This window comes from Amia ocellicauda, unplaced genomic scaffold (assembly GCF_036373705.1).
Source record: "Amia ocellicauda isolate fAmiCal2 unplaced genomic scaffold, fAmiCal2.hap1 HAP1_SCAFFOLD_26, whole genome shotgun sequence".
Classification (NCBI taxonomy): Eukaryota; Metazoa; Chordata; class Actinopteri; order Amiiformes; family Amiidae; genus Amia; species Amia ocellicauda.
Window position 1 is genome coordinate 651,841 of NW_027102823.1, and position 27,467 is coordinate 679,307.

General features: G+C 44.4%; 8 non-coding genes and 42 pseudogenes across 8 annotated transcripts; all 50 read left to right on the plus strand.

The window, feature by feature from the left end:
- The first annotated feature begins 7,813 nt into the window (after positions 1-7,813).
- Positions 7,814-7,932, plus strand: LOC136726907 (5S ribosomal RNA). The gene has a single exon (XR_010808285.1). It is a non-coding gene; the product is annotated as a 5S ribosomal RNA (ribosomal RNA).
- A 210-nt stretch (positions 7,933-8,142) lies between these two features.
- Positions 8,143-8,261, plus strand: LOC136726771 (uncharacterized; annotated as a pseudogene).
- Positions 8,262-8,805: 544 nt separating this feature from the next.
- Positions 8,806-8,924, plus strand: LOC136726629 (uncharacterized; annotated as a pseudogene).
- A 216-nt stretch (positions 8,925-9,140) lies between these two features.
- On the plus strand, positions 9,141-9,259 carry LOC136726545 (uncharacterized; annotated as a pseudogene).
- A 210-nt stretch (positions 9,260-9,469) lies between these two features.
- LOC136727234 (uncharacterized) lies at positions 9,470-9,588 on the plus strand (annotated as a pseudogene).
- A 217-nt stretch (positions 9,589-9,805) lies between these two features.
- Positions 9,806-9,924, plus strand: LOC136726846 (uncharacterized; annotated as a pseudogene).
- Positions 9,925-10,144: 220 nt separating this feature from the next.
- Positions 10,145-10,263, plus strand: LOC136726461 (uncharacterized; annotated as a pseudogene).
- A 210-nt stretch (positions 10,264-10,473) lies between these two features.
- LOC136726797 (uncharacterized) lies at positions 10,474-10,592 on the plus strand (annotated as a pseudogene).
- Positions 10,593-11,132: 540 nt separating this feature from the next.
- On the plus strand, positions 11,133-11,251 carry LOC136726616 (uncharacterized; annotated as a pseudogene).
- Positions 11,252-11,806: 555 nt separating this feature from the next.
- Positions 11,807-11,925, plus strand: LOC136726647 (uncharacterized; annotated as a pseudogene).
- A 216-nt stretch (positions 11,926-12,141) lies between these two features.
- LOC136726495 (uncharacterized) lies at positions 12,142-12,260 on the plus strand (annotated as a pseudogene).
- Positions 12,261-12,807: 547 nt separating this feature from the next.
- On the plus strand, positions 12,808-12,926 carry LOC136727093 (uncharacterized; annotated as a pseudogene).
- A 214-nt stretch (positions 12,927-13,140) lies between these two features.
- On the plus strand, positions 13,141-13,259 carry LOC136727265 (uncharacterized; annotated as a pseudogene).
- Positions 13,260-14,150: 891 nt separating this feature from the next.
- LOC136726615 (uncharacterized) lies at positions 14,151-14,269 on the plus strand (annotated as a pseudogene).
- A 210-nt stretch (positions 14,270-14,479) lies between these two features.
- Positions 14,480-14,595, plus strand: LOC136726752 (uncharacterized; annotated as a pseudogene).
- A 219-nt stretch (positions 14,596-14,814) lies between these two features.
- On the plus strand, positions 14,815-14,934 carry LOC136726539 (uncharacterized; annotated as a pseudogene).
- Positions 14,935-15,139: 205 nt separating this feature from the next.
- Positions 15,140-15,258, plus strand: LOC136726719 (uncharacterized; annotated as a pseudogene).
- A 221-nt stretch (positions 15,259-15,479) lies between these two features.
- LOC136726830 (uncharacterized) lies at positions 15,480-15,598 on the plus strand (annotated as a pseudogene).
- A 216-nt stretch (positions 15,599-15,814) lies between these two features.
- LOC136727251 (uncharacterized) lies at positions 15,815-15,933 on the plus strand (annotated as a pseudogene).
- Positions 15,934-16,151: 218 nt separating this feature from the next.
- LOC136726977 (5S ribosomal RNA) lies at positions 16,152-16,270 on the plus strand. The gene has a single exon (XR_010808348.1). It is a non-coding gene; the product is annotated as a 5S ribosomal RNA (ribosomal RNA).
- A 217-nt stretch (positions 16,271-16,487) lies between these two features.
- On the plus strand, positions 16,488-16,606 carry LOC136726664 (uncharacterized; annotated as a pseudogene).
- A 211-nt stretch (positions 16,607-16,817) lies between these two features.
- Positions 16,818-16,936, plus strand: LOC136726833 (uncharacterized; annotated as a pseudogene).
- A 211-nt stretch (positions 16,937-17,147) lies between these two features.
- On the plus strand, positions 17,148-17,266 carry LOC136726760 (uncharacterized; annotated as a pseudogene).
- Positions 17,267-17,815: 549 nt separating this feature from the next.
- LOC136726761 (uncharacterized) lies at positions 17,816-17,934 on the plus strand (annotated as a pseudogene).
- A 219-nt stretch (positions 17,935-18,153) lies between these two features.
- Positions 18,154-18,272, plus strand: LOC136726828 (uncharacterized; annotated as a pseudogene).
- A 216-nt stretch (positions 18,273-18,488) lies between these two features.
- Positions 18,489-18,607, plus strand: LOC136726666 (uncharacterized; annotated as a pseudogene).
- A 211-nt stretch (positions 18,608-18,818) lies between these two features.
- On the plus strand, positions 18,819-18,937 carry LOC136726603 (uncharacterized; annotated as a pseudogene).
- A 208-nt stretch (positions 18,938-19,145) lies between these two features.
- Positions 19,146-19,254, plus strand: LOC136726722 (uncharacterized; annotated as a pseudogene).
- Positions 19,255-19,473: 219 nt separating this feature from the next.
- On the plus strand, positions 19,474-19,592 carry LOC136726727 (uncharacterized; annotated as a pseudogene).
- Positions 19,593-20,147: 555 nt separating this feature from the next.
- Positions 20,148-20,266, plus strand: LOC136726953 (5S ribosomal RNA). The gene has a single exon (XR_010808326.1). It is a non-coding gene; the product is annotated as a 5S ribosomal RNA (ribosomal RNA).
- A 209-nt stretch (positions 20,267-20,475) lies between these two features.
- On the plus strand, positions 20,476-20,594 carry LOC136727129 (uncharacterized; annotated as a pseudogene).
- Positions 20,595-20,803: 209 nt separating this feature from the next.
- On the plus strand, positions 20,804-20,922 carry LOC136726460 (uncharacterized; annotated as a pseudogene).
- A 215-nt stretch (positions 20,923-21,137) lies between these two features.
- LOC136726623 (5S ribosomal RNA) lies at positions 21,138-21,256 on the plus strand. The gene has a single exon (XR_010808218.1). It is a non-coding gene; the product is annotated as a 5S ribosomal RNA (ribosomal RNA).
- Positions 21,257-21,476: 220 nt separating this feature from the next.
- LOC136727082 (uncharacterized) lies at positions 21,477-21,595 on the plus strand (annotated as a pseudogene).
- Positions 21,596-21,810: 215 nt separating this feature from the next.
- On the plus strand, positions 21,811-21,929 carry LOC136726854 (uncharacterized; annotated as a pseudogene).
- A 221-nt stretch (positions 21,930-22,150) lies between these two features.
- On the plus strand, positions 22,151-22,269 carry LOC136726948 (5S ribosomal RNA). The gene has a single exon (XR_010808322.1). It is a non-coding gene; the product is annotated as a 5S ribosomal RNA (ribosomal RNA).
- Positions 22,270-22,488: 219 nt separating this feature from the next.
- Positions 22,489-22,606, plus strand: LOC136726973 (5S ribosomal RNA). The gene has a single exon (XR_010808345.1). It is a non-coding gene; the product is annotated as a 5S ribosomal RNA (ribosomal RNA).
- A 216-nt stretch (positions 22,607-22,822) lies between these two features.
- On the plus strand, positions 22,823-22,941 carry LOC136726824 (uncharacterized; annotated as a pseudogene).
- A 224-nt stretch (positions 22,942-23,165) lies between these two features.
- Positions 23,166-23,283, plus strand: LOC136726778 (uncharacterized; annotated as a pseudogene).
- A 209-nt stretch (positions 23,284-23,492) lies between these two features.
- LOC136727114 (uncharacterized) lies at positions 23,493-23,611 on the plus strand (annotated as a pseudogene).
- A 225-nt stretch (positions 23,612-23,836) lies between these two features.
- LOC136727236 (uncharacterized) lies at positions 23,837-23,955 on the plus strand (annotated as a pseudogene).
- A 220-nt stretch (positions 23,956-24,175) lies between these two features.
- On the plus strand, positions 24,176-24,294 carry LOC136727126 (uncharacterized; annotated as a pseudogene).
- Positions 24,295-24,509: 215 nt separating this feature from the next.
- LOC136726829 (uncharacterized) lies at positions 24,510-24,628 on the plus strand (annotated as a pseudogene).
- Positions 24,629-24,850: 222 nt separating this feature from the next.
- Positions 24,851-24,969, plus strand: LOC136727025 (5S ribosomal RNA). The gene has a single exon (XR_010808392.1). It is a non-coding gene; the product is annotated as a 5S ribosomal RNA (ribosomal RNA).
- A 219-nt stretch (positions 24,970-25,188) lies between these two features.
- LOC136727152 (uncharacterized) lies at positions 25,189-25,306 on the plus strand (annotated as a pseudogene).
- Positions 25,307-25,862: 556 nt separating this feature from the next.
- LOC136727187 (uncharacterized) lies at positions 25,863-25,981 on the plus strand (annotated as a pseudogene).
- Positions 25,982-26,190: 209 nt separating this feature from the next.
- On the plus strand, positions 26,191-26,309 carry LOC136726704 (uncharacterized; annotated as a pseudogene).
- A 225-nt stretch (positions 26,310-26,534) lies between these two features.
- Positions 26,535-26,652, plus strand: LOC136726779 (uncharacterized; annotated as a pseudogene).
- Positions 26,653-26,866: 214 nt separating this feature from the next.
- LOC136726500 (5S ribosomal RNA) lies at positions 26,867-26,985 on the plus strand. The gene has a single exon (XR_010808207.1). It is a non-coding gene; the product is annotated as a 5S ribosomal RNA (ribosomal RNA).
- Positions 26,986-27,205: 220 nt separating this feature from the next.
- LOC136727274 (uncharacterized) lies at positions 27,206-27,324 on the plus strand (annotated as a pseudogene).
- The last annotated feature ends 143 nt before the right edge of the window (positions 27,325-27,467 follow it).

Below are 27,467 nucleotides of genomic sequence, written 5' to 3' on the forward strand. Positions count from 1 at the left end.
CGCAGGTTAGTATTTATCTCAGGTAACTTCTCGTTATATATATATCAGTCTCATTTACGTTTAGGTGGAGAGAAAGATCCTATTTGTTACCACAATTTCCCTTAACTGATTATTATTCAATGATTAAGGATAGGCAGGGCCACCAATAATCTAATGTCTATTAACTTCAATTTCAGACTAAACAGTTAAACAGGAATGAGAAGATATTTCTCGGCGTTGACAGATTTTATTTCTAAAATTATCAACAAAACAGTTTAATGCAACACACATTTATATTTAAGAAAACTAAATGATATTACACATTCTAGAGTTATGAATCACAGATTAACATTTCTAATTGATTTCTCAAATGTCATGAATCACAAACTCCAAACTGTTAAACTTATGTGAACTTCGTCGCAGAGAGGCCTCTCTGTCTTCGGGCTCAGATAACAGCACACGGCACGAGGTCCGTGTGGTTTGGAACAAAGGCAGTCCGGTTCGGCTTTGTCCAAGAACTTCCACTCAGTCGATGCACCTGGAAGTTGGGGTTTCGCGAAAGTAGAGTCTTTTCCAAACAGATTTTCAACTGGTTTGAAGGCTCCAAGGTTGTGCACAAAATCTTCTATGTAAGCAGGATTCCACCGTAGTTACTTGAAGACAAAGTCTTTGAGGAAAGCAGGCCCTGTTTGTTCCAAGGGTCAAGTTTCTTAAGACTCAAATAGCTATTTAAGTGACTGACACTTTCATATTCAGTCGACTTTGTCAATTGTCCAGCTGTAAAACTCCACTGATCAGGTGGGCACAGGCGGGCAGCGCAGTCTGTAAAGTTCTTTATTTAATAAAGTCCTTTAAAAGAATTCTTCGTACGGCTCAATCTCCTTCTCCCAGTTTAACTCTCCTGTTGCCGGCAAAGACTTGGTTGGTTTCTGATTCCGGTTCTGGCAACAGAGCTACAGGTTGAGCTGTGGCAGCGAGTTACTGGTTCAGGTGAGAGAGAGAGAGAGAAAAAGACTGTCCGCTGTTCCTTATAGTCTGTCAGATCAGTAGGTGATTGGTCCCTGAGTTCTTGAGATTGGATTTCGGTTTCAGCCCCCAGTGCCCTATTGGAGGGGGGCTTTATTTATGACTGATGTCAATCCATGCCATCTTTTGGAAATGCCGGTTGGCCTGGGTTCGTAGCTCTATGTCGGGATTTCGGCTCTCATCCACTTCAAAGAGTTTTTATCACCTACAGGCCCCTTTCTCCAGACATCTCATAGCAGGATTCCAAACTATTTGGCCTCTTCTCGGTGCCATCCTCCCCAAAACTGTCACTTTGATGCAAACCAGTTCCAAGCTGATGAGCTAAGGAAATCTGAAAACTTTGGTGGGGGAGAGGTCTTCTTTAGATCAGTGCTTCAGCTCAGAGCCCAAATGCTCTTATCCAAATACACCCAACATAACGCTACATATGTATGTATGTATGTATATATGTGTAGAAGGAAAATTAGAAATTCTTTTCTTACACATGTTTTTCTCTCTTGTATACTTAAGAAAGATACAGTCAAGCTAGAAGGTCAGCCCAGAAGATAGTTTGATTTCTGTTTGTTATTTACGATGAGAACCTTGGAGACAATGTCAAACGGTATGACCTACGTGCCTGTTCCCTAAAACCATGTGTTGACCTATGAACTCTGTTCTATAATGATATATGTTCTGCTTAGTTAGCCTTTAAGATAACATAGTAATGACTTTCTAGCATGTATGGATGTATGTATCTATGTATATATATATATATATATATATATATATATATATATATATGTATGTATGTCCAATTGCTTTGACTATACAAAAGAATTGAATTGAGAGGAAGAGAGAGAGAGAGAGAGAGAGAGAGAGAGAGAGAGAGAAACAGAGAGAAAGAGAGAGAGAGAGACAGACAGACAGACAGACAGCTCAGCGATGACATCACGAGCCTCTCTCGGCTGACTGCTATGACATCACAGAGCATGTACATTCCGTTGCTTGCCGTCTGTCAACCACTCAGTCACTGCTAGCCAGACTGGCTGGCTGGCTGGCTGTGGGGGCTGCTTGCTGCTGCTGCGTACCTTAGCATGCTTATTTGCTTGACCGGCCTTCCTACTCCTCTGCCCACATGCCCACCTATGCCCGATCTGCTGTTCACCTGGATCACAGCTCCGCCCCAACACGGCAGATCTTCCCAAAAATGGTACAAACTGATCCACGTTCCCCTCCACGGAAAGCTTTAGCCCAAAATAAGGGACACATTCTGTAACAACATAATGGATGCCCACCCAACCTGTGACAAAACTTAGAAAAAAGAAAAACGGTCAGTCCTCCTGGGGGAGGGACACACAGCCACCCTGGCTGCCCAATATGTCAGCGCCTACCACAGCCTGAGGGACACAGTGACACACGAGCACCGGCTGTAAATATAATGTAAATACTCATTTGTAATGCATGTCATTGTATTTCAAAAAAGGAATCTGGAAATAGTAAACCAATTTTCTTTATTTGTATGTATTTAAGATCACATTTTATTACATTTTCTTTTTCTGTACTTCATTACATCTTATTGTGATTCAAAATTCTATTATTTATTTTCCGTATGTATGTATGCATGTATGTATGTATGTATGTATGTATGTATGTATGTGTGGAAGGAAAGTTAGAAATTCTTTTCTCACACCTGTTAATCTCTCTTGTATACTTAAGAAAGATAAGGTCAAGATAGAAGGTCAGGGCAGAAGGTAGTTTGATTTCTGTTTGTTATTTACGATGAGAACCTTGGAGACTGTCACGGTCTCCCCTGCTTCTACCTTAGTTCACCACCAGAGGTCTCCCTATCCCAAATACTAGTTTAGTGCTTCTCTTTTCCTTTGTCCAGTCAAACCAGTCTTTCCACATTCTTCCCTACCAGGTGCACCTGTTCTGTCCTCCTCTCCTATCATTGGTCAATCCTTCATTCACCTCGTTCAATCCCTCTCTCCTTCACAGTACACAGTACCCCTCTGTTTTCTAGATTCATCGTGAAGTCTTGCATTCTCTTCTGGATCAATTCTAAGCCTTGTTTCTTGATTGCCTTCCCATGTATTTTTGACCTCTTGCTTCCTTCTCTCGTTTACCCCTTTTGGATCTCCCTACTAGCCTGTTCGCTTGATCGTTTGACCTGGACTGTCCCTGTTTATGCTCTCTCATTTTGCCCTTATTGGATTATCTGCTTCAACTCTAAAGCCTGCACTTGTATCCTTTCCTTTTCCTAAAAAAACCTGTGATTCTTATATGTTCAAACAGAATATTGTAAGGGACATATATGCTGCAAAAAACACATATATAAATTGCATAATATTAATGTATTTTTAATCATATATGCCCTACATACAACTAAAGGCATATAGTTTTTGATGAAATAAAAACATAGGAAAATAGTGCAAATTTAATATGAATTTCCAGCATATGAAGACATGTATAAAACACAGTGCAGTTTAGCAGTATAAGGCTGTACTTAACTCATGCTCTTGCCTTGTCCTAAGTGGAGCCCTATGCCTATAATCAAACATGGTCATATACTGTATAATCAACCTTAGATCAACTGCTCTTTCAAATCCTGTAGGAAAATGAACAGCCGCATAAAGGTCAGTGATATTTTGACAGCAGATCCTCGAACCAGCTTCTGCACTGTACAATTTCCAAATTTGCCAACTGCATATAAGTGATATTGGTCATCACTGACACAGAGAAAGTGTGAAACCGTGAAAATACTGCCATCTTTCAATATCACAACCGAGTTGTTCCTTTTCTTTGTGTATGTTTGGCTTTGAATGACCTTTCCGTTGATAACTATTCTGTTGTAGTACCTGCCAATAGAGGTCCCAGGTACATCTAGCAATGCATGCAATGCATTCATATTATTTTCAGACACTGGCCTAATCTTTGGCACTCCAAGTGCAAGTCATATTTAGCATAATTCTTTACATGACGTTTACCAGAGGTAATTTCTGTGTAGAATGATTTAATTTCAGGTGAGACATCATTGGATGAGCAGGCCTTAGCTATGCGTGGCAATGCCCGAGACCATGCTACTCTTTTGCAAAGCTGCTGAGGCACTGCATTACTGCTTTTGACTTGCTTGAGCAAGTAGCCATTATAGCTCTCAAACATGAAAGCAGACTGGGCCCAGAGAGGACCCAAATTCTCAACACTCTTAGTCAAATGCAGAAGTGAATGCATATTGTAGGTCACCTGATCTTCGCCATACAAAGACTGAACTGATTTAACATAAAGCTCAAGAGCCTCATGAGCATGGTCAATATCCTCTTGGCTAATGTCTGAACCTAGCAAAATGCTCACAACCTCCACAAGTAGAGCCCAGTGGCAAAGATACCTGTTTGGAAGTATCCCCTTCAGGACTGGCAAACTGTAATATAAAAGCCAGTTCTGTCATTCGTGAGCTTTCCAAAACCTTAGCTCAACAATAGACCGTGGGATTCTGGAAAAAATGCTTAGAGGCTTGATTGCTAAAAGATTTACATCCACTGTTACAGTGTTCCAACCAACCATAAAGTGGCTATTTGCCGGCAAACCCCCAGCAACACACAATGCATGTAATCAGGGACCATGCCATTGATCAGGTCAAAATCTGGCAATCTCACCTATTTGCACAGTTGTGTCATGATCTCTAAGGAACACCTGGATGAAGACAGTGCCCACACCCATACTCTCCATTACACTGCTTGAAATTTTGCAGTAAAGGTCGTGCAACAGCATCACATATGGCACATAATGCATAGACCTTTGTCGTTTTGATTGAGTGATCTACTGGATCCTGCCACTGAAGACCTGTTTGTCCAAGACTTTTGCATTCCTCCACAAAAGGTTTGAGGAAGCTAGTCATTTGTGGTTTTGATGACCCAAACCACAAGGCACATAGTATGACATTTGTATCTCTTTCCTCTGGGGGTAATTCATTAACAGAGCATAGTAAGGGCCATATGCTGTATTTAGATGACTGGAACACTGGCACTCCGTCACAATTGAAAGACAGGGAAAAGAATGAATCACTAACTGATTTCAGATATTTGTACAACTTCCCATCTGAAAAATCTGTTATTCCATCTGTTTTGGTCATTGTAAATATTTGGAATAGGCTCATTCTCCAAAAGAGCTTGAAGTTGATTCCTCAAAGGTATACAAATAAAAAATTGACCCAACTCTAAACTTTGTCTCACAGTTTGGGTTGATGAGCAAATCTGACATTTTAATTCACCGTCCTTTGACACTGAGAGGCCAATGTAAGAGCTGCAAACACCACAATAATGATGGTATTCTGATTTGTCTACATAATCTTTAAACTCCTTCTCTAGCATGTACTTGCTACTTGGGATGCTTGCAGCATCCCCACTACATAACCTTAACAGCTTCAGTAGGTCCTCCATTAAAGCCTCTGTTACATTGTGCTTCATGGAAAATGCGAGGATGTTCAGCCAACTGGCATCTGTGACATGGTCATTTGAGGGACCTTAAGACACCTGGTTTGATTGGTTGGTATTCTGTAACAAATGGGAAAGAATCCAAATTTGAGTGATCATAAGCAAAGTGTGTACCAAAAGAAACCTGTTTTACTCTAAATGTTGATATTCTTGTTCAACAATATGGCAAGCTGTTTTGACTTTTATTAATTCCCAGGATGTTCATCAAGATTAAAGCTAGTGTTCACAACCCACCCCACCATCTACCTGTATGCTCCTTTCACTTTTACAGACACAATAATACATTACATTTTAGCATTGCTGTTGTGCTTAGATTTATATTGGTGTCTTGAGATGGAAGCCAACTCCATAGGCTACAGATGAATATATTATTATGACATAAAATTATTAGCCATGCATAATATTTTACTGACAGTACTAATGCCAGGCTGCTAATTTATAGAATGCCTGTAAACCTAAAATGGGCGACATATCCTGCTGAGGGACACTAACATTGAGACGCTATGGCGAGCAGTGAAAGCATTGCTCTCATTTCTTGGTTTCATGTCGAAAGGGTGTTTGTTGTGAATATTTAGATATGGTGACTTCGTTCATTGTTCAGTTCACGGGCAGCATTTTAAAACAACATGACCAGCTGTAGTGGGAAATCTACTCGCCTTCAGATATGTTTGTCAATGCATTTTACAACATTTTAAACACATTTTTAAAACCTTAAAACTTAACATAACTTAAACTAAACATTATTTGTACAATTATGTTCAACAATAAGTATAATGCCTATTTATGAATATATTATAGTTTATCATATTTAATACGGCCTATAAATTATCAATATGACCAAAACTTTGCTGGAAAAACAAGTTTTGCCTTGTTTTCCACCTGGTCCGAGTACGACGAGGAATCATTCTTTCTTCTTGGCAACTGTTAAAGCAACACAATTTTCGTTTCGCCATTTTGCATAATATAAAAGTAGCCTATTTTCTGAACACATAGCTACATGTAGGCAAGTGAATTAGGGCCATAAGACCATACAATATGCCGATTGGTTGAAGTTTGAACTGCTGCGCGGGATCCAATAGAAATCCAGATCACTGACTCATTGAAGCAGCCAGACAGCAGTAAAACGGGCCGTTGCTTTAAGTTTCAACAGAGGTTTCAGATCGATTAAACATGGATTTCTAACGTCACCCCGAAGGAAAGAATAATTGTATCTTGTTGTAATTATTACTCAGGGATTTGTGTTGATTCAGGTTGGTTCATTTAGTAATTTATAAGCAAAGTAGTTGGTTTGTTCAATAAGACAACAGTTGCAAGAGTTAAGGTTACCTTGCTAGGAGCTAACTGAGCCAGTAACAACTTTGATATTGCCCTCGCTTCGTGTATTTAGGTAACGTGAACTGGATTCATGTATTTGTTGGTTTATGTTGAATGGGTATTATACCGTTAACATTAGACTACATTTACTTTTTTTACTGTCAAGCGATTCAGTTTTTAATCTATTTCATTACACAAATCTACCTACGTTGGTCAGGGGCGGGTGGGTTAATTGAGTTAAAATATTTGAATCGCGTTCGTTTCTCACAACTAACGTTAATGAATCAGATTACCGCGTTAAATCGACAGCCCTAATTATCGATTGTACTAATCTTTCACAGATCATGCAGCTGACATTTAGCTGGCCTAGCATTATGTCTGTGTCTGGCAAACTGTTCTTACAAAGCAAAAATGATGCCCATGACTCTACAATCAGACTCACAAGACACAAAACTGTGACCTTCCCATGTGAGATCTGATGAAACAGCCGTGATCTAAATTCACTAAAAGCCAAAGTCTTCTAAAGCCCAAGGTGTGATGAGAAAGTTTGCAGTGGTCCAATGGGTCAGTGGGGAGGATGCTGGGATGTATAGCGAGGTGGAAACCGAAGCCATACTTAAATATGATGACACCAAGATGGATGACGATGGATACCCGCAAACTGACTGTTCAGCTGCTGTGGAATGGCAGAAAGGGAAAAAGCCAAAACATGGCTGGCCAGTGTACGCTGTGATCTCGGAAACTAAACGGTGCAGGGCCTGGTCAATGCTTGGATGGGAGACCTCCTGGAAATACCTGGTGCTGCAAGCTTTTTCGTCTCCTGGGTAACTTCATCGTAGCTCTTAATACTCTCTTTCTGTCTGGAGGAGATATAATTGAAGAATTGTACACGTACCCGGCTACTTTCAACACCCTTTGCTGCACTGATATTTTTCCCTCCATTTCTCTTTTTTCTTTTGTTTTTTGCCGGAAGTTCCGTCAATACCCGCCAGCCTTTAAGAGACATCATGCAGCAAGGCCTCCCCGCTTGTGGCCAAACCGTCCTGAACGCGCCCGATCTCGTCAGATCTCGGAAGCTAAATGGGGCAGGGCCTGGTTAGTACTTGGATGGGTGACATCCTGGGAATACCAGGTGCTGCAAGCTTTTTACGTCTCCTGGGTAACTTCATCGTAGCTCTTAATACTCTCTTTCTGTCTGGAGGAGATATAATTGAAGTATTGTACACATACCAGGCTTCTTTCAACACCCTTTGCTGCACTGGTATTTTTCCCTTCATTTTTCTTTTTTTTTTTTGTTGGAAGTTCCGTCAATACCCGCCAGCCTTTAAGAGACATCATGCAGCCAGGCCTTTTGGTTTGCGGCAACACCGTCCTGAATGCGTCCGATCTCATCAGATCTCGGAAACTGATCGGGGCAGGGCTTCTTCAGTACTTGGATGGGTGACCTCCTGGAAATACCAGGTGCTGCAAGCTTCTTACGTCTCCTGGGTAAGTTTATCGTAGCTCTTAATACTCTCTTTCTGTCTGGAGAAGATATAATTGAAGTATTGTACACATACCCGGCTTCTTTCAACACCCTTTGCTGCACTGGTATTTTTCCCTTAATTTTTCTGTTTGTTTTTTTTTGGAAGTTCCGTCAATACCCGCCAGCCTTTAAGAGACATCATGCAGCCAGGCTTTTTGGCTTCGGCCACACCGTCCTGAACGCGCCCGATCTTGTCAGATCTTGGAAGCAAAACGTGGCAGGGCCAGGTCAGTATTTGGATTGGTGACCAACTGGAAAAACCAGGTACTGCAAGCTTTTTACGTCTCCTGGGTAACTTAATCGTAGCTCTAATACTCTCTTTCTGTCTGGAGGAGATACAAGTGAAAGAAATGTACACATACCCGGCTACTTTCAAAAGCCTTTGCCGCACTGATATTTTTCCCTCCATTTTTCATTTTTCTTTTTAATCTTTCTGGAAGTTCCGTCAATACCCACCAGCTTTTAAGAGACATCATGCAGCAAGGCCTCTCGGCTTGCGGCAACTCCGTCCTGAACGCGCCGGATCTCGTCAGATCTCGGAAGCTAAACGGGAGAGGGCCTGGTCATTACTTGAATGTGAGACCTCCTGGAAATACCTGGTGCTGCAAGCTTTTTACGTCTCCTGGGTAACTTTATCGTAGCTCTTAATACTCTCTTTCTGTCTGGAGGAGATATAATTGAAGTATTGTACACGTACCCGGCTACTTTCAACACCCTTTGCTGCACTGATATTTTTCCCTCCATTTTTCATTTTTCTTTTTTTTTTTGCTGGAAGTTCCGTCAATACCCGCCAGCCTTTAAGAGACATCATGCAGCCAGGCCTCTTGGTTTGCGGCAACACCGTCCTGAATGCGCCCGATCTCATCAGATCTCGGAAACTGAACGGGGCAGGGCTTGTTCAGTACTTGGATGGAAGACCTCCTGGAAATACCAGGTGCTGCAAGCTTCTTACGTCTCCTGGGTATCTTCATCGTAGCTCTTAATACTCTCTTTCTGTCTGGAGGAGATATAATTGAAGAATTGTACATGTACCCGGCTACTTTCAACACCCTTTGCTGCACTGATATTTTTCCCTCCATTTCTCTTTTTTTTTTTTGTTGGAAGTTATGTCAATACCCGCCAGCCTTTAAGAGACATCATGCAGCCAGGCCTCTTGGCTTGCGGCCACACCGTCCTGAACGCACCTGATCTCCTTAGATCTCGGAATTTAAACGGGGCAGGGCCTGGTCAGTACTTGGATGGGAAACCTTCTAGAAATACCAGGTGCTGCAAGCTTTTTTATGTCTCCTGGGTAACTTCATCGTAGCTCTTAATACTCTCTTTCTGTCTGGAGGTGTTATAATTGAGGAATTGTACACGTACCCGGCTACTTTCAACACCCTTTCCTGCACTGATATTTTTCCCTCCATTATTCTTTTTCTTTTTTATTATTTCTGGAAGTTCCGTCAATATCCGCCAGCCTTTAAGAGACATCATGCAACCAGGCCTCTCGGCTTGCGGACACACAGTCCTGAACGCGCCCGATCTCGTCAGATCTCGGAATTTAAACGGGGCAGGGCCTGGTCAGTGCTTTTATTGGAGACCTCCTGGAAATACCAGGTGTTGCAAGCTTTTTCGTCTCCTAGGTAACTTCATCGTAGCTCTTAATACTCTCTTTCTGTCTGGAGAAGATATAATTGAGGAATTGTACAAGTACCCAGCTACTTTCAACACCCTTTGCTGCACTGATATTTTTCCCTCCATTTTTCTATTTTTTTTTCTTTCTTTGTTTGCTGGAAGTTCCGTCAATACCCGCCAGCCTTTAAGAGACATCATGCAGCCAGGCCTTTTGGCTTGCGGCCACACCGTCCTGAACGCGCCCGATCTCGTCAGATTTCGTAAGCTAACCGGGGCCGGGCCTGGTCACTACTTGGATGGGTGATCTCCTGGAAATACCAGGTGCTGCAAGCTTTTTCATCTCCTGGGTAACTTCATCGTAGCTCTTAATACTCTCTTTCTGTCTGGAGGAGATATAATTGAAGTATTGTACACATACCCGGCTTCTTTCAACACCCTTTGCTGCACTGGTATTTTTCCCTTCATTTTTCTTTTTTTTTTTTTGTTGGAAGTTCCGTCAATACCCGCCAGCCTTTAAGAGATATCATGCAGCCAGCCCTCTCGGCTTGCGGCCACACCGTCCTGAATGCGCCCTATCTCCTAATATCTCGGATTCTAAACGGGGCAGGGCCTGTTCAGTACTTGGATGGGTGACCTCCTGGAAATACCAGGTGCTGCAAGCTTTTTACGTCTCCTGGGTAACTTCATCGTTGCTCTTAGTACTCTCTTTATGTCTGGAGGAGATATAATTGAAGAATTGTACACGTACCCGGCTACTTTCAACAGCCTTTGCCGCACTGATATTTTTCCCTCCATTTTTCTTTTTCTTGCTGGAAGTTCCGTCAATACCCGCCAGCCTTTAAGTGACATCATGCAGCCAGGCTTTTTGGCTTCGGCCACACCGTCCTGAACGCGCCCGATCTTGTCAGATCTTGGAAGCAAAACGTGGCAGGGCCTGGTCAGTACTTGGATAAGTGACCTCCTGGAAATACCAGGTGCTGCAAGCTTATTTCGACTCCTGGGTAACTTCATCGTTGCTCTTAGTACTCTCTTTATGTCTGGAGGAGATATAATTGAAGAATTGTACACGTACCCGGCTACTTTCAATACCCTTTGCTGCACTGATATGTTTCCCTCCATTTTTCATTTTTTTTTTTTTTTTTGCTGGAAGTTCCGTCAATACCCGCCAGCCACTAAGAGACATCATGCAGCAAGGCCTTTCGGCTTGCGGCCACTCCGTCCTGAACGCGCCCGATCTTGTCAGATCTCGGAATTTAAATGGGGCAGGGCCTGGTCAGTGCTTTTATGGGAGACCTCCTGGAAATACCAGGTGCTGCAAGCTTTTTCGTCTCCTAGGTAACTTCATCGTAGCTCTTAATACTCTCTTTCTGTCTGGAGAAGATATAATTGAGGAATTGTACAAGTACCCAGCTACTTTCAACACCCTTTGCTGCACTGATATTTTTCCCTCCATTTTTCTATTTTTTTTTCTTTCTTTTTTTGCTGGAAGTTCCGTCAATACCCGCCAGCCTTTAAGAGACATCATGCAGCCAGGCCTTTTGGCTTGCGGCCACACCGTCCTGAACACGCCCGATCTTGTCAGATCTTGGAAGCAAAACATGGCAGAGCCTGGTCAGAATTTAGATTGGTGACCTCTTGGAAAAACCAGGTACTGCAAGCTTTTTACGTCTCCTGGGTAACTTCATCATAGCTCTTACTACTCTATTTCTGTCTGGAGGAGATATAATTGAAGAAATGTACACGTACCCGGCTTCTTTCAACACCCTTTGCTGCACTGATACGTTTCCCTCCATTTTTCTTTTTTTTTTTTTTTTTTGCTGGAAGTTCCGTCAATACCCGCCAGCCACTAAGAGACATCATGCAGCCAGGCTTTTCGACTTGCAGCCGCACCGTCCTGAACGCCCCCGATCTCGTCAGATCTCGGAATTTAAATGGGGCAGGGCCTGGTCAGTGCTTTTATGGGAGACCTCCTGGAAATACCAGGTGCTGCAAGCTTTTTACGTCTCCTGGGTAACTTCATCGTAGCTCTTAATACTCTCTATCTGTCTGGAGGAGATATATTTGAAGAATTGTACACGTATCCGGCTACTTTCAACACCCTTTGCTGCACTGATATTTTTCCCTCCATTTTTCTTTTTTCTTTTTTTTTTTGCTGGAAGTCCTGTCAATACCCGCCAGCCTTTTAGAGATATCATGGAGCCTGGCCTCTTGGCTTGCGGCCACACCGTCCTGAACGTTCCCGATCTCGTCAGATCTCGGAAGCTAAACATGGCAGGGCCTGGTCAGTACTTGGATTGGTGACCTCCTGGAAATACTAGTTGCTGCAAGCTTTTTTCGTCTCCTGGGTAACTTCATCGTAGCTCTTAATACTCTCTTTCTGTCTGGAGGAGATATAATTGTGGTATTGTACACGTACCAGGCTACTTTGAACACCCTTTGCTGCACTGAAATTTTTCCCTCCATTTTTCTATTTCTTTTTTTTTTGCTGGAAGTTCTGTCAATACCCGCCAGCCTTTAAGAGACATTATGCAGTTAGGCAGCTTGGCTTCCGGTCACTCTGTCCTGAACGCGCCTGATCTTGTCAGATCTAGGAAGCTAAATGGTGCAGGGCCTGGTCAGTACTTGGATGGGTGACCTCCTGCAAATACCAGTTGCTGCAAGCTTTTTTCGTCTCCTGGGTAACTTCATCGTAGCTCTTAATACTCTCTTTCAGTCTGGAGGAGATATAATTGAAGAATTGTACACATACCCGGCTACTTTCAACACCCTTTCCTGCACTGATATTTTTCCCTCCATTTTTCTATTTTATTGTTTTTTGCTGGAAATTCCGTCAATACCCGCCAGCCTTTAAGAGACATCATGCAGCCAGGCATCTCGGCTTGCGGCCACACCGTCCTGAACGCGCCCGATCTCATCAGATCTCGGAAGCTAAACGGGGTAGGACCAGGTCAGTACTTGAATGTGAGACCTCCTGGAAATACCTGGTGCTGCTAGCTTTTACGTCTCCTGGGTAAGTTATTATAGCTCTTAATACACTCTTTCTGTCTGGAGGAGATATAATTGAAGAATTGTACACGTACCCGGCTACTTTCAACAACCTTTGCTGCACTGATATTTTTCCCTTCATTTTTATTTTTTTATTTTTATTTTGCTGGAAGTTCCGTCAATACCCTCCAGCCTGTAAGAGACATCATGCAGCAAGGCCTCTTGGCATGCGGCCACACCGTCCTGAACGCGCCCGATCTCGTCAGATCTCGGAAGCTAAACGGAGCAGGGCCTGGTCAGTACTTGGATGGGTAACCTCCTAGATATACCAGGTGCTGCAAGCTTTTTCGTCTCCTAGGTAACTTCATCGTAGCTCTTAATACTCTCTTTCTGTCTGGAGAAGATATAATTGAGGAATTGTACAAGTACCCAGCTACTTTCAACACCCTTTGCTGCACTGATATTTTTCCCTCCATTTTTCTATTTTTTTTTCTTTCTTTTTTTGCTGGAAGTTCCGTCAATACCCGCCAGCCTTTAAGAGACATCATGCAGCCAGGCCTTTTGGCTTTCGGCCACACCGTCCTGAACACGCCCGATCTTGTCAGATCTTGGAAGCAAAACATGGCAGAGCCTGGTCAGAATTTAGATTGGTGACCTCCTGGAAAAACCAGGTACTGCAAGCTTTTTACGTCTCCTGGGTAACTTCATCATAGCTCTTACTACTCTATTTCTGTCTGGAGGAGATATAATTGAAGAAATGTACACGTACCCGGCAACTTTCAACACCCTTTGCTGCACTGATACGTTTCCCTCCATTTTTCTTTTTTTTTTTTTTTTTTTGCTGGAAGTTCCGTCAATACCCGCCAGCCACTAAGAGACATCATGCAGCCAGGCTTTTCGACTTGCAGCCGCACCGTCCTGAACGCCCCCGATCTCGTCATATATCGGAATTTAAATGGGGCAGGGCCTGGTCAGTGCTTTTATGGGAGACCTCCTGGAAATACCAGGTGCTGCAAGCTTTTTACGTCTCCTGGGTAACTTAATCGTAGCTCTTAGTACTCTCTTTCAGTCTGGAGGAGATATTATTGAAGAATTGTAAACGTACCTGGCAACTTTCAACACCCTTTGCTGCACTGATATTTTTCCCTCCATTTTTCTTTTTTCTTTTGTTTTTTGCTGGAAGTTCCGTCAATACCCGCCAGCCTTTAAGAGACATCATGCAGGCAGGCCTCTCGGCTTGCGGCCACACCGTCCTGAACGCGCCCGATCTCGTCAGATCTCGGAAACTAAACGGGGCAGGACCTGGTCGCTACTTGGGTGGGTGATCTCCTGGAAATACCATGTGCTGCAAGCTTTTTCGTCTCCTGGGTAACTTCATCGTTGCTCTTAATACTCTCTTTCTGTCTGGAGGAGATATAATTGAAGTATTGTACACATACCCGGCTTCTTTCAACACCCTTTGCTGCACTGGTATTTTTCCCTTCATTTTTCTTTTTTTTTTTTTGTTGGAATTTCCGTCAATACCCGCCAGCCTTTAAGAGACATCATGCAGCCAGGCTTTTTGGCTTGCGGCCACACCGTCCTGAACGCCCCCGATCTCGTCAGATCTCGGAATTTAAATGGGGCAGGGCCTGGTCAGTGCTTTTATGGGAGACCTGGAAATACCAGGTGCTGCAAGCTTTTTACGTCTCCTGGGTAACTTCATCATAGCTCTTAATACTCTCTTTCTGTCTGGAGGAGATATAATTGAAGAATTGTACATGTACCCGGCTACTTTCAACAACCTTTGCTGCACTGATATTTTTCCCTCCATTTTTCTTTTTTTTTTTTTTTTTTTTTGCTGCAAGTTCCGTCAATACCCGCCAGCCTTTAAGAGACATCATGCAGCCCTGCATCTCGGCTTTCGGCCACACCGTCCTGAACGCACCCGATCTCGTCAGATCTCGGAAGCTTAACGGGAGCAGGGTCTGGTCAGTACTTGGATGGGTGACCTCCTGGAAATACCAGTTGCTGCAAGCTTTTTACGTCTCCTGGGTAACTTCATCGTAGCTCTTAATACTCTCTTTCTGTCTGGAGGAGATATAATTGAAGTATTGTACACGTACCCGGCTACTTTCAGCACCGTTTGCTGCACTGATATTTTTCCCTCCATTTTTCTTTTTTTGCTGGAAGTTCCGTCAATACCCGCCAGCCTTTAAAAGACATCATGCAGCCAGGCCTCTTGGCATGCGGACACATTGTCCTGAACGCACCCGATCTCATCAGATTTCGGAAGCTGAACGGGGCAGGGCCTGTTCAGTACTTGGATGGAAGACCTCCTGGAAATACCAGGTGCTGCAAGCTTCTTACGACTCCTGGGTATCTTCATCGTAGCTCTAAATACTCTCTTTCTTTCTGGAGGAGATATAATTGAAGTATTGTACACGTACCCGGCTACTTTCAACACCCTTTCCTAAACTAATATTTTTCCCTTCATTTTTCTATTTTTTTTTTTTTTTTTTTTTGCTGGAAGTTCCATCAATACCCGCCAGCCTTTAAGAGACATCATGCAGCCAGGCCTCTTGGCATGCGGACACATTGTCCTGAACGCGCCCGATCTCATCAGATTTCGGAAGCTGAACGGGGCAGGGCCTGTTCAGTACTTGGGTGGAAGACCTCCTGGAAATACCAGGTGCTGTAAGCTTCTTACGTCTCCTGGGAATCTTCAACGTAGCTCTTAATACTCTCTTTCTGTCTAGAGGAGATATAATTGAAGAATTGTACAAGTACCCAGCTACTTTCAACACCCTTTGCTGCACTGATATTTTTCCCTTCACTTTTCTTTTTTCTTTTGTTTTTAGCTGGAAGTTCCGTCAATACCCGCCAGCCTTTAAGAGACATCATGCAGCCAGGCCTCTTGGCTTGCGGCCACACCGCCCTGAACGCGCCCGATCTCGTCAGATCTCGGAAGCTAAACGGGGCAGGGCCTAGTCAGTACTTGGATGGGAGATCTCGTGGAAATATCAGGTGCTGTAAGGTTTTTATGTCTCCTGGGTAACTTCATCGTAGCTTTTAATACTCTCTTTCTGTCTGGTGGAGATATAATTGAAGTATTGAACACGTACCCGACTTGTTTCAACACCCTTTGCTGTACTGATATTTTTCCCTCCGTTTTTCTTTTTTCTTTTTTTTTTTTTGCTGTAAGTTCCGTCAATACCTGCCAGCATTTAAGAGACATCATGCAGCCAGGCTTCTTGGCTTGCGGCCACACCGTCCTGAACGCGCCCGATCTCGTCAGATCTCGGAAGCTGAACGGGGCAGGGCCTGGTCAGTACTTGGATGGTTGACCTCCTGGAAATACCAGGTGCTGCAAGCTTTTAACGTCACTTGGGTAACTTCATCGTAGCTCTTAATACTCTCTTTCTGTCTGGAGGAGATATAATTGAAGAATTGTACACGTACCCGGCTACTTTCAACACGCTTTGCTGCACTGATATTTTTCCCTCCATTTTTCTTTTTTCTTTTTTTTTTTTGCTGGAAGTTCCGTCAATACCCGCCAGCCTTTAAGAGATATCATGCAGCCAGCCCTCTTGTCTTGCGGCCATACTGTCCTGAACGTGTCCGATGTCGTCAGATCTCGGAAGCTAAACGGGGCAGGGCCAGGTCAGTACTTGAATGTGAGACCTCCTGGAAATACCTGGTGCTGCAAGCTTTTACGTCTCCTGGGTAAGTATATCGTAGCTCTTAATACTCTGTTTCTATCTGGAGGAGTTATAATTGAAGTATTGTACACATACCCGGCTTCATTCAACACCCTTTGCTGCACTGGTATTTTTCCCTTCATTTTTCTTTTTTTTTTTTTTGTTGGAAGTTCCGTCAATACCCGCCAGTCTTTTAGAGATATCATGCAGCCAGCCCTCTTGTCTTGCGGCCATACCGTCCTGAACGCGCCCCATCTCATCAGATCTCGGAAGCGAAACGCGGCAGGGTCTTGTCAGTACTTGGATGGGAGACCTCCTAGAATTACCTGGTGCTGCAGGCTTTTTCGTCTCCTGGGTAACTTCATCGTAGCTCTTAATACTCTCTATGTGTCTGGAGGAGATATAATTGAAGTGTTGTACATGTACCCGGCTACTTTCAACAGCCTTTGCTGCACTGATATTTTTCTCTCCATTTTTCTTTTTTTTTTTTTTGCTGGAAGTTCCATCAATACCCGCCAGCCTTTAAGAGACATCATGCAGCCAGGCCTCTTGCCTTGCGGCCACACTGTCCTGAACGCGCCCGATCTCGTTAGATCTCGGAAGCTAGACGGGCCAGGGCCTGGTCAGTGGTTGGATGGGAGACCTCCTGGAAATACCTGTTGCTGCAAGCTTTTTCAGCTCCTGGGTAACTTCATTGTAGCTCTTAATACTATCTTTCTGTCTGAGAAGATATAATTGAAGAATTGTACACGTACCCGGCTACTTTCAACACCCTTTGCTGCACTGATATTTTTCCCTCCATTTTTATATATATTTATTTATTTATTTTTTCTGGAAGTTCCGTCAATACCCGCCAGCCTTTAAGAGACATCATGCAGCCAGGCCTCTCGGTTTGCGGACACACCGTCATGAAAGCGTCCGATCTCGTCAGATCTCGGAAACTAAACGGGGCAGGGTCTTGTCAGTACTTGGATGGGAGACCTCCTAGAATTACCTGGTGCTGCAGGCTTTTTCGTCTCCTGGGTAACTTCATCGTAGCTCTTAATACTCTCTATGTGTCTGGAGGAGATATAATTGAAGTGTTGTACATGTACCCGGCTACTTTCAACAGCCTTTGCTGCACTGATATTTTTCTCTCCATTTTTCTTTTTTTTTTTTTTGCTGGAAGTTCCATCAATACCCGCCAGCCTTTAAGAGACATCATGCAGCCAGGCCTCTTGCCTTGCGGCCACACTGTCCTGAACGCGCCCGATCTCGTTAGATCTCGGAAGCTAGACGGGCCAGGGCCTGGTCAGTGGTTGGATGGGAGACCTCCTGGAAATACCTGTTGCTGCAAGCTTTTTCAGCTCCTGGGTAACTTCATTGTAGCTCTTAATACTATCTTTCTGTCTGAGAAGATATAATTGAAGAATTGTACACGTACCCGGCTACTTTCAACACCCTTTGCTGCACTGATATTTTTCCCTCCATTTTTATATATATTTATTTATTTATTTTTTCTGGAAGTTCCGTCAATACCCGCCAGCCTTTAAGAGACATCATGCAGCCAGGCCTCTCGGTTTGCGGACACACCGTCATGAAAGCGTCCGATCTCGTCAGATCTCGGAAACTAAACGGGGCAGGGCCTAGTCAGTACTTGGATGGGAGACCTCCTAGAATTACCTGGTGCTGCAGGCTTTTGCGTCTCTTGGGTAACTTCATCGTAGCTCTTAATACTCTCTTTCTGTCTGGAGGAGATATAATTGAAGAATTGTACACGTACCCGGCTACTTTCAACACCCTTTGCTGCACTGATATTTTTCCATCCATTTTTCTTTTTTCTTTTTTTTTTTTGCTGGAAGTTCCGTCAATACCCGCCAGCCTTTAAGAGATATCATGCAGCCAGCCCTCTTGTCTTGCGGCCATACTGTCCTGAACGTGTCCGATGTCGTCAGATCTCGGAAGCTAAACGGGGCAGGGCCAGGTCAGTACTTGAATGTGAGACCTCCTGGAAATACCTGGTGCTGCAAGCTTTTACGTCTCCTGGGTAAGTATATCGTAGCTCTTAATACTCTGTTTCTGTCTGGAGGAGATATAATTGAAGTATTGTACACATACCCGGCTTCATTCAACACCCTTTGCTGCACTGGTATTTTTCCCTTCATTTTTCTTTTTTTTTTTTTTGTTGGAAGTTCCGTCAATACCCGCCAGTCTTTAAGAGACATCATGCAGCCAGGAATCTCGGCTTGCGGCCACACCATCCTGAACGCGCCCGATCTCGTCAGATCTCGGAAGCTAAACGGGGCAGGACCTGGTCAGTACATGAAAGTGAGACCTCCTGGAAATACCTAGTGCTGCAAGCTTTTACGTCTCCTGGGTAACTTCATCGTAGCTCTTAATACTCTCTTTCTGTCTCCAGGAGATATAATTGAAGAATTGTACACGTACCCGGCTACTTTCAACACCCTTTGCTGCACTGGTATATTTCCCTCTATTTTTCTTTTTTTTTTTGCTGGCAGTTCCGTCAATACCCGCCAGCCTTTAAGAGACATCATGCAGCCAGGCATCTCGGCTTGTGGCCACACCGTCCTGAATGCGCCAGATCTCGGAAGCTAAACGGGGCAGGGCCTGGTCAGTACTTGGATGGGAGACCTCCTAGAAATACCAGGTGCTGCAAGCTTTTTACGTCTCCTGGGTAACTTCATCGTAGCTCTTAATACTCTCTTTCTGTCTCCAGGAGGTATAATTGAAGAATTGTACACGTACCCGGCTACTTTCAACACCCTTTCCTGCACTGATATTTTTCCCTCCAGTTTTCTATTTTTTTTTTTTTTTTTTTGCTGGAAATTCCGTCAATACCCGCCAGCCTTTAAGAGACATCATGCAGCCAGGCATCTCGGCTTGCCGCCACACCATCCTGAACTCGCCCGATCTCGTCAGATCTTGGAAGCTAAACGGGGCAGGACCTGGTCAGTACATGAATGTGAGACCTCCTGGAAATACCTGGTGCTGCAAGCTTTTACGTCTCCTGGGTAACTTTATCGTAGCTCTTAATACTCTCTATCTGTCTGGAGGAGATATAATTGAAGAATTGTACACGTACCCGGCTACCTTCAACACGCTTTGCTGCACTGATATTTTTCCCTCCATTTTTCTTTTTTCTTTTGTTTCTTGCTGGAAGTTCCATCAATACCCTCCAGCCTTTAAGAGACATCATGCAGCCAGGCCTCTTGGCTTGAGGCCACACCGTCCTGAAGACGCAAGATCTCGTCAGATCTCGGAAGAAAAACTCGGCAGGGCCTGGTCAGTAATTGGATGGGTGACCTCCTGGAAATACCAGGTACTGAAAGCTTTTTACATCTCCTGGGTAACTTCAGCGTAGCTCTTAATACTCTCATTCAGTCTGGAGGAGATATAATTGAAGAATTGTACATGTACCCGGCTACTTTCAACACCCTGTCCTGCACTGATATTTTTCCCTCCATTTTTCTATTTATTTATTTTTTATTTTTTGCTGGAAGTTCCGTCAATACCCGCCAACCTTTAAGAGACATCATGCAGGCAGGCCTTTCGGCTTGTGGCCACACCGTCCTGAATGCGCCCGATCTCGTCAGATCTCGGAAGTTAAACGCGGCAGGGCCTGGTCAGTACTTGGATGGGAGACCTCCTAGAAATACCAGGTGCTGCAAGCTTTTTACGTCTCCTGGGTAACTTCATCGTAGCTCTTAATACTCTCTTTCTGTCTCCAGGAGATATAATTGAAGAATTGTACACGTACCCGGCTACTTTCAACACCCTTTGCTGCACTGGTATATTTCCCTCTATTTTTCCTTTTTTTTTTGCTGGCAGTTCCGTCAATACCCGCCAGCCTTTAAGACACATCATGCAGCCAGGCATCTCGGCTTGCGGCCACACCATCCTGAACGCGCCGGATCTCGTCAGATCTCGGCAGCTAAATGGGGCAGGGCCTGGTCAGTACTTGGATGGGAGACCTCCTAGAAATACCAGGTGCTGCAAGCTTTTTACGTCTCCTGGGTAACTTCATCGTAGCTCTTAATACTCTCTTTCTGTCTCCAGGAGATATAATTGAAGAATTGTACACGTACCCGGCTACTTTCAACACCCTTTGCTGCACTGGTATATTTCCCTCTATTTTTCTTTTTTTTTTTGCTGGCAGTTCCGTCAATACCCGCCAGCCTTTAAGAGACATCATGCAGCCAGGCCTCTCGGCTTGCGGCCACACCGTCCTGAACGTGCCCGATCTTGTAAGATCTCGGAAGCTAAACGGGGCAGGACCTCGTCAGTACTTGGATGGGAGACCTCCTGGAAATACCTGGTGCTGCAAGCTTTTACGTCTCCTGGGTAACTTTATCGTAGCTCTTAATTCTCTCTTTCTGTCTGGAGGAGATATAATTGAAGAATTGTACACGTACCCAGCTACTGTCAACACCCTTTGCTGCACTGATATTTTTCCATCCATTTTTCTTTTTTTTTTTTTTTTTTGCTGGAAGTTCCGTCAATACCCGCCAACCTTTAAGAGACATCATGCAGCCAGGCCTCTTGGCTTGCGGCCACACCGTCCTGAATGCGCCCGATCTCGTCAGATCTCGGAAGCTAAACGGGGCAGGGCCTGGTCAGTACTTGGATGGGAGACCTCCTAGAAGTACCAGGTGCTGCAAGCCTTTTACGTCTCCTGGGTAACTTCATCGTAGCTCTTAATACTCTCTTTCTGTCTCCAGGAGATATAATTGAAGAATTGTACACGTACCCGGCTACTTTCAACACCCTTTCCTGCACTGATATTTTTCCCTCCATTTTTCTATTTTTTTTTTTTTTTTTTTTGCTGGAAATTCCGTCAATACCCGCCAGCCTTTAAGAGACATCATGCAGCCAGACATCTCGGCTTGCGGCCACACCGTCCTGAACGCGCCCGATCTCGTCAGATCTCGGAAGCTAAACGGGGCAGGACCTGGTCAGTACTTGAATGTGAGACCTCCTGGAAATACCTGGTGCTGCAAGCTTTTACGTCTCCTGGGTAACTTTATCGTAGCTCATAATACTCTCTATCTGTCTGGAGGAGATATAATTGAAGAATTGTACACGTACCCGGCTGCCTTCAACATGCTTTGCTGCACTGATATTTTTCCCTCCATTTTTCTTTTTTTTTTTGTTTTTTGCTGGAAGTTCCATCAATACCCTCCAGCCTTTAAGAGACATCATGCAGCCAGGCCTCTTGGCTTGAGACCACACCGTCCTGAAGACGCAAGATCTCGTCAGATCTCGGAAGAAAAACTGGGCAGGGCCTGGTCAGTAATTGGATGGGTGACCTCCTGGAAATACCAGGTGCTGAAAGCTTTTTACATCTCCTGGGTAACTTCAGCGTAGCTCTTAATACTCTCATTCAGTCTGGAGGAGATATAATTGAAGAATTGTACATGTACCCGGCTACTTTCAACACCCTGTCCAGCACTGATATTTTTCCCTCCATTTTTCTATTTATTTATTTTGTATTTTTTGCTGGAAGTTCCGTCAATACCCGCCAGCCTTTAAGAGACATCATGCAGCCCGGCCTCTTGGCTTGCGGCCACACCGTCCTGAACACGCCCGATCTCATCAGATCTCGGAAGCTAAACGGGGCAGGGCCTCGTCAGTACTTGGATGGGAGACCTCCTGGAAATACCTGGTGCTGCAAGCTTTTTACGTCTCCTGGGAAACTTCATCGTAGCTCTTAATACTCTCTATCTGTCTGGAGGAGATATAATTGAAGTATTGTACACGTACCCGGCTACTTTCAACAGCCTTTGCTGCACTGATATTTTTCCCTCCATTTTCCATTTTTTTTTTTTTTTTTTTTGCTGGAAGTTCCGTCAATACCCGCCAGCCTTTAAGAGACATCATGCAGCCAGGCCTCTTGGCTTGCGGCCACACCGTCCTGAACGCGCCCGATCTCATCAGATCTCGGAAGCTAACGGGGCAGGGCCTGGTCAGTACTTGGATGGGTGACCTGCTGGAAATACCAGGTGCTGCAAGCTTTTTACGTCTCCTGGGTAACTTCATCATAGCTCTTAATACTCTCTATCTGTCTGGAGGAGATATTATTGAAGAATTGTACACGTACCCGGCTACTTTCAAAACCCTTTGCTGCACTGATATTTTTCCCTCCATTTTTCTTTTTTCTTTTTTTTTTTGCTGGAAGTTCCGTCAATACCCGCCAGCCTTAAAGAGACAACATGCAGCCAGGCATCTCGGCTTGCGGCCACACCATCCTGAACGCGCCCGATCTCGTGAGATCTCGGAAGCTAAATGGGGCAGGACCTGGTCAGTACATGAATGTGAGACATCCTGGAAATACCTAGTGCTGCAAGCTTTTACGTCTCCTGGGTAACTTTATCGTAGCTCTTAATACTCTCTCTCTGTCTGGAGGAGATATAATTGAAGTATTGTACACGTATCCAGCTACTGTCAACACCCTTTGCTGCACTGATATTTTTCCATCCATTTTTCTTTTTTCTTTTTTTATATATTTTTTTTTCTGGAAGTTCCGTCAATACCCGCCAACCTTTAAGTGACATCATGCAGCCAGGCATCTCGGCTTGCGGCCACACCATCCTGAATTCGCCCGATCTCGTCAGATCTTGGAGCTAAACGGGGCAGGACCTGGTCAGTACATGAATGTGAGACCTCCTGGAAATACCTGGTGCTGCAAGCTTTTACGTCTCCTGGGTAACTTTATCGTAGCTCTTAATACTCTCTATCTGTCTGGAGGAGATATAATTGAAGAATTAAACACGTACCCGGCTACTTTCAACACCCTTTGCTGCACTGGTATATTTCCCTCTATTTTTCTTTTTTTTTTTTGCTGGCAGTTCCGTCAATACCCGCCAGCCTTTAAGAGACATCATGCAGCCAGGCATCTCGGCTTGCGGGCACACCATCCTGAACGCGCCCGATCTCGTCAGATCTCGGAAGCTAAATGGGGCAGGGCCTGGTCAGTACTTGGATGGGAGACCTTCTAGAAATACCAGGTGCTGCAAGCATTTTACGTCTCCTGGGTAACTTCATCGTAGCTCTTAATACTCTCTCTCTGTCTGGAGGAGATATAATTGAAGTATTGTACACGTATCCAGTTACTGTCAACACCCTTTGCTGCACTGATATTTTTCCATCCATTTTTCTTTTTTCTTTTTTTATATTTTTTTTTTGCTGGAAGTTCCGTCAATACCCGCCAACCTTTAAGAGACATCATGCAGCCAGGCCTCTTGGCTTGCGGCCACACCGTCCTGAATGCGCCCAATCTCATCAGATCTCAGAAGCTAAACGGGGCAGGGCCTGCTCAGTACTTGGATGGGAGACCTCCTAGAAATACCAGGTGCTGCAAGCCTTTTACGTCTCCTGGGTAACTTCATTGTAGCTCTTAATACTCTCTTTCTGTCTCCAGGAGATATAATTGAAGAATTGTACACGTACCCGGCTACTTTCAACACCCTTTCCTGCACTGATATTTTTCCCTCCATTTTTCTATTTTTTTTTTTTTTTTTTTTGCTGGAAATTTCGTCAATACCCGCCAGCCTTTAAGAGACATCATGCAGCCAGACATCTCGGCTTGCGGCCACACCGTCCTGATCGCGCCCGATCTCGTCAGATCTCGGAAGCTAAACGGGGCAGGACCTGGTCAGTACTTGAATGTGAGACCTCCTGGAAATACCTGGTGCTGCAAGCTTTTACGTCTCCTGGGTAACTTTATCGTAGCTCTTAATACTCTCTATCTGTCTGGAGAAGATATAATTGAAGAATTGTACACGTACCCGGCTACCTTCAACACGCTTTGCTGCACTGATATTTTTCCCTCCATTTTTCTTTTTTCTTTTGTTTTTTCCTGGAAGTTCCATCAATACCCTCCAGCCTTTAAGAGACATCATGCAGCCAGGCCTCTTGGTTTGAGGCCACACCGTCCTGAAGACGCAAGATCTCGTCAGATCTCGGAAGAAAAACTGGGCAGGGCCTGGTCAGTAATTGGATGGGTGACCTCCTGGAAATACCAGGTGCTGAAAGCTTTTTACATCTCCTGGGTAACTTCAGCGTAGCTCTTAATACTCTCATTCAGTCTGGAGGAGATATAATTGAAGAATTGTACATGTACCCGGCTACTTTCAACACCCTGTCCTGCACTGATATATTTCCCTCCATTTTTCTATTTATTTATTTTTTAATTTTTTGCTGGAAGTTCTGTCAATACCCGCCAGCCTTTAAGAGACATCATGCAGCCCAGCCTCTTGGCTTGTGGCCACACCGTCCTGAACACGCCCGATCTCGTCAGATCTCGGAAGCTAAACGGGGCAGGGCCACGTCAGTACTTGGATGGGAGACCTCCTGGAAATACCTGGTGCTGCAAGCTTTTTACGTCTCCTGGGAAACTTCATCGTAGCTCTTAATACTCTCTATCTGTCTGGAGGAGATATAATTGAAGTATTGTACACGTACCCAGCTACTTTCAACAGCCTTTGCTGCACTGATATTTTTCCCTCCATTTTCCATTTTTTTTTTTTTTTTTTTTGCTGGAAGTTCCGTCAATACCCGCCAGCCTTTAAGAGACATCATGCAGCGAGGCCTCTTGGCTTCCGGCCACACCGTCCTGAACGCGCCCGATCTCCTCAGATCTCGGAAGTTAACGGGGCAGGGCCTGGTCAGTACTTGGATGGGTGACCTCCTGGAAATACCAGGTGCTGCAAGCTTTTTACGTCTCCTGGGTAACTTCATCATAGCTCTTAATACTCTCTTTCAGTCTGTAGGAGATATAATTGAAGAATTGTACACGTACCCGGCTACCTTCAACACGCTTTGCTGCACTGATATTGTTCCCTCCATTTTTCTTTTTTCTTTTGTTTCTTGCTGGAAGTTCCATCAATACCCTCCAGCCTTTAAGAGACATCATGCAGCCAGGCCTCTTGGCTTGAGGCCACACCGTCCTGAAGACGCAAGATCTCGTCAGATCTCGGAAGAAAAACTCGGCAGGGCCTGGTCAGTAATTGGATGGGTGACCTCCTGGAAATACCAGGTACTGAAAGCTTTTTATATCTCCTGGGTAACTTCAGCGTAGCTCTTAATACTCTCATTCAGTCTGGAGGAGATATAATTGAAGAATTGTACATGTACCCGGCTACTTTCAACACCCTGTCCTGCACTGATATTTTTCCCTCCATTTTTCTATTTATTTATTTTTTATTTTTTGCTGGAAGTTCCGTCAATACCCGCCAACCTTTAAGAGACATCATGCAGGCAGGCGTTTCGGCTTGTGGCCACACCGTCCTGAATGCGCCCGATCTCGTCAGATCTCGGAAGCTAAACGCGGCATGGCCTGGTCAGTACTTGGATGGGAGACCTCCTAGAAATACCAGGTGCTGCAAGCTTTTTACGTCTCCTGGGTAACTTCATCGTAGCTCTTAATACTCTCTTTCTGTCTCCAGGAGATATAATTGAAGAATTGTACACGTACCCGGCTACTTTCAACACCCTTTGCTGCACTGGTATATTTCCCTCTATTTTTCTTTTTTTTTTTGCTGGCAGTTCCGTCAATACCCGCCAGCCTTTAAGACACATCATGCAGCCAGGCATCTCGGCTTGCGGCCACACCATCCTGAACGCGCCCGATCTCGTGAGATCTCGGAAGCTAAATGGGGCAGGACCTGGTCAGTACATGAATGTGAGACCTCCTGGAAATACCTAGTGCTGCAAGCTTTTACGTCTCCTGGGTAACTTTATCGTAGCTCTTAATAATCTCTCTCTGTCTGGAGGAGATATAATTGAAGTATTGTACACGTATCCAGCTACTGTCAACACCCTTTGCTGCACTGATATTTTTCCATCCATTTTTCTTTTTTCTTTTTTTATATTTTTTTTTTTTCTGGAAGTTCCGTCAATACCCGCCAACCTTTAAGTGACATCATGCAGCCAGGCATCTCGGCTTGCGGCCACACCATCCTGAATTCGCCCGATCTCGTCAGATCTTGGAGCTAAACGGGGCAGGACCTGGTCAGTACATGAATGTGAGACCTCCTGGAAATACCTGGTGCTGCAAGCTTTTACGTCTCCTGGGTAACTTTATCGTAGCTCTTAATACTCTCTATCTGTCTGGAGGAGATATAATTGAAGTATTGTACACGTACCCAGCTACTGTAAACACCCTTTGCTGCACTGATATTTTTCCATCCATTTTTCTTTTTTTTTTTTTTTTTGCTGGAAGTTCCATCAATACCCGCCAACCTTTAAGAGACATCATGCAGCCAGGCCTCTTGGCTTGCGGCCACACCGTCCTGAATGCGCCCGATCTCGTCAGATCTCGGAAGCTAAACGGGGCAGGGCCTGGTCAGTACTTGGATGGGAGACCTCATAGAAATACCAGGTGCTGCAAGCCTTTTACGTCTCCTGGGTAACTTCATCGTAGCTCTTAATACTCTCTTTCTGTCTCCAGGAGATATAATTGAAGAATTGTACACCTACCCGGCTACTTTCAACACCCTTTCCTGCACTGATATTTTTCCCTCCATTTTTCTATTTTTTTTTTTTTTTTTTTTGCTGGAAATTCCGTCAATACCCGCCAGCCTTTAAGAGACATCATGCAGCCAGACATCTCGGCTTGCGGCCACACCGTCCTGAACGCGCTTGATCTCGTCTGATCTCGGAAGCTAAACGGGGCAGGACCTGGTCAGTACTTGAATGTGAGACCTCCTGGAAATACCTGGTGCTGCAAGCTTTTACGTCTCCTGGGTAACTTTATCGTAGCTCTTAATACTCTCTATCTGTCTGGAGGAGATATAATTGAAGAATTGTACACGTACCCGGCTACCTTCAACACGCTTTGCTGCTCTGATATTTTTCCCTCCATTTTTCTTTTTT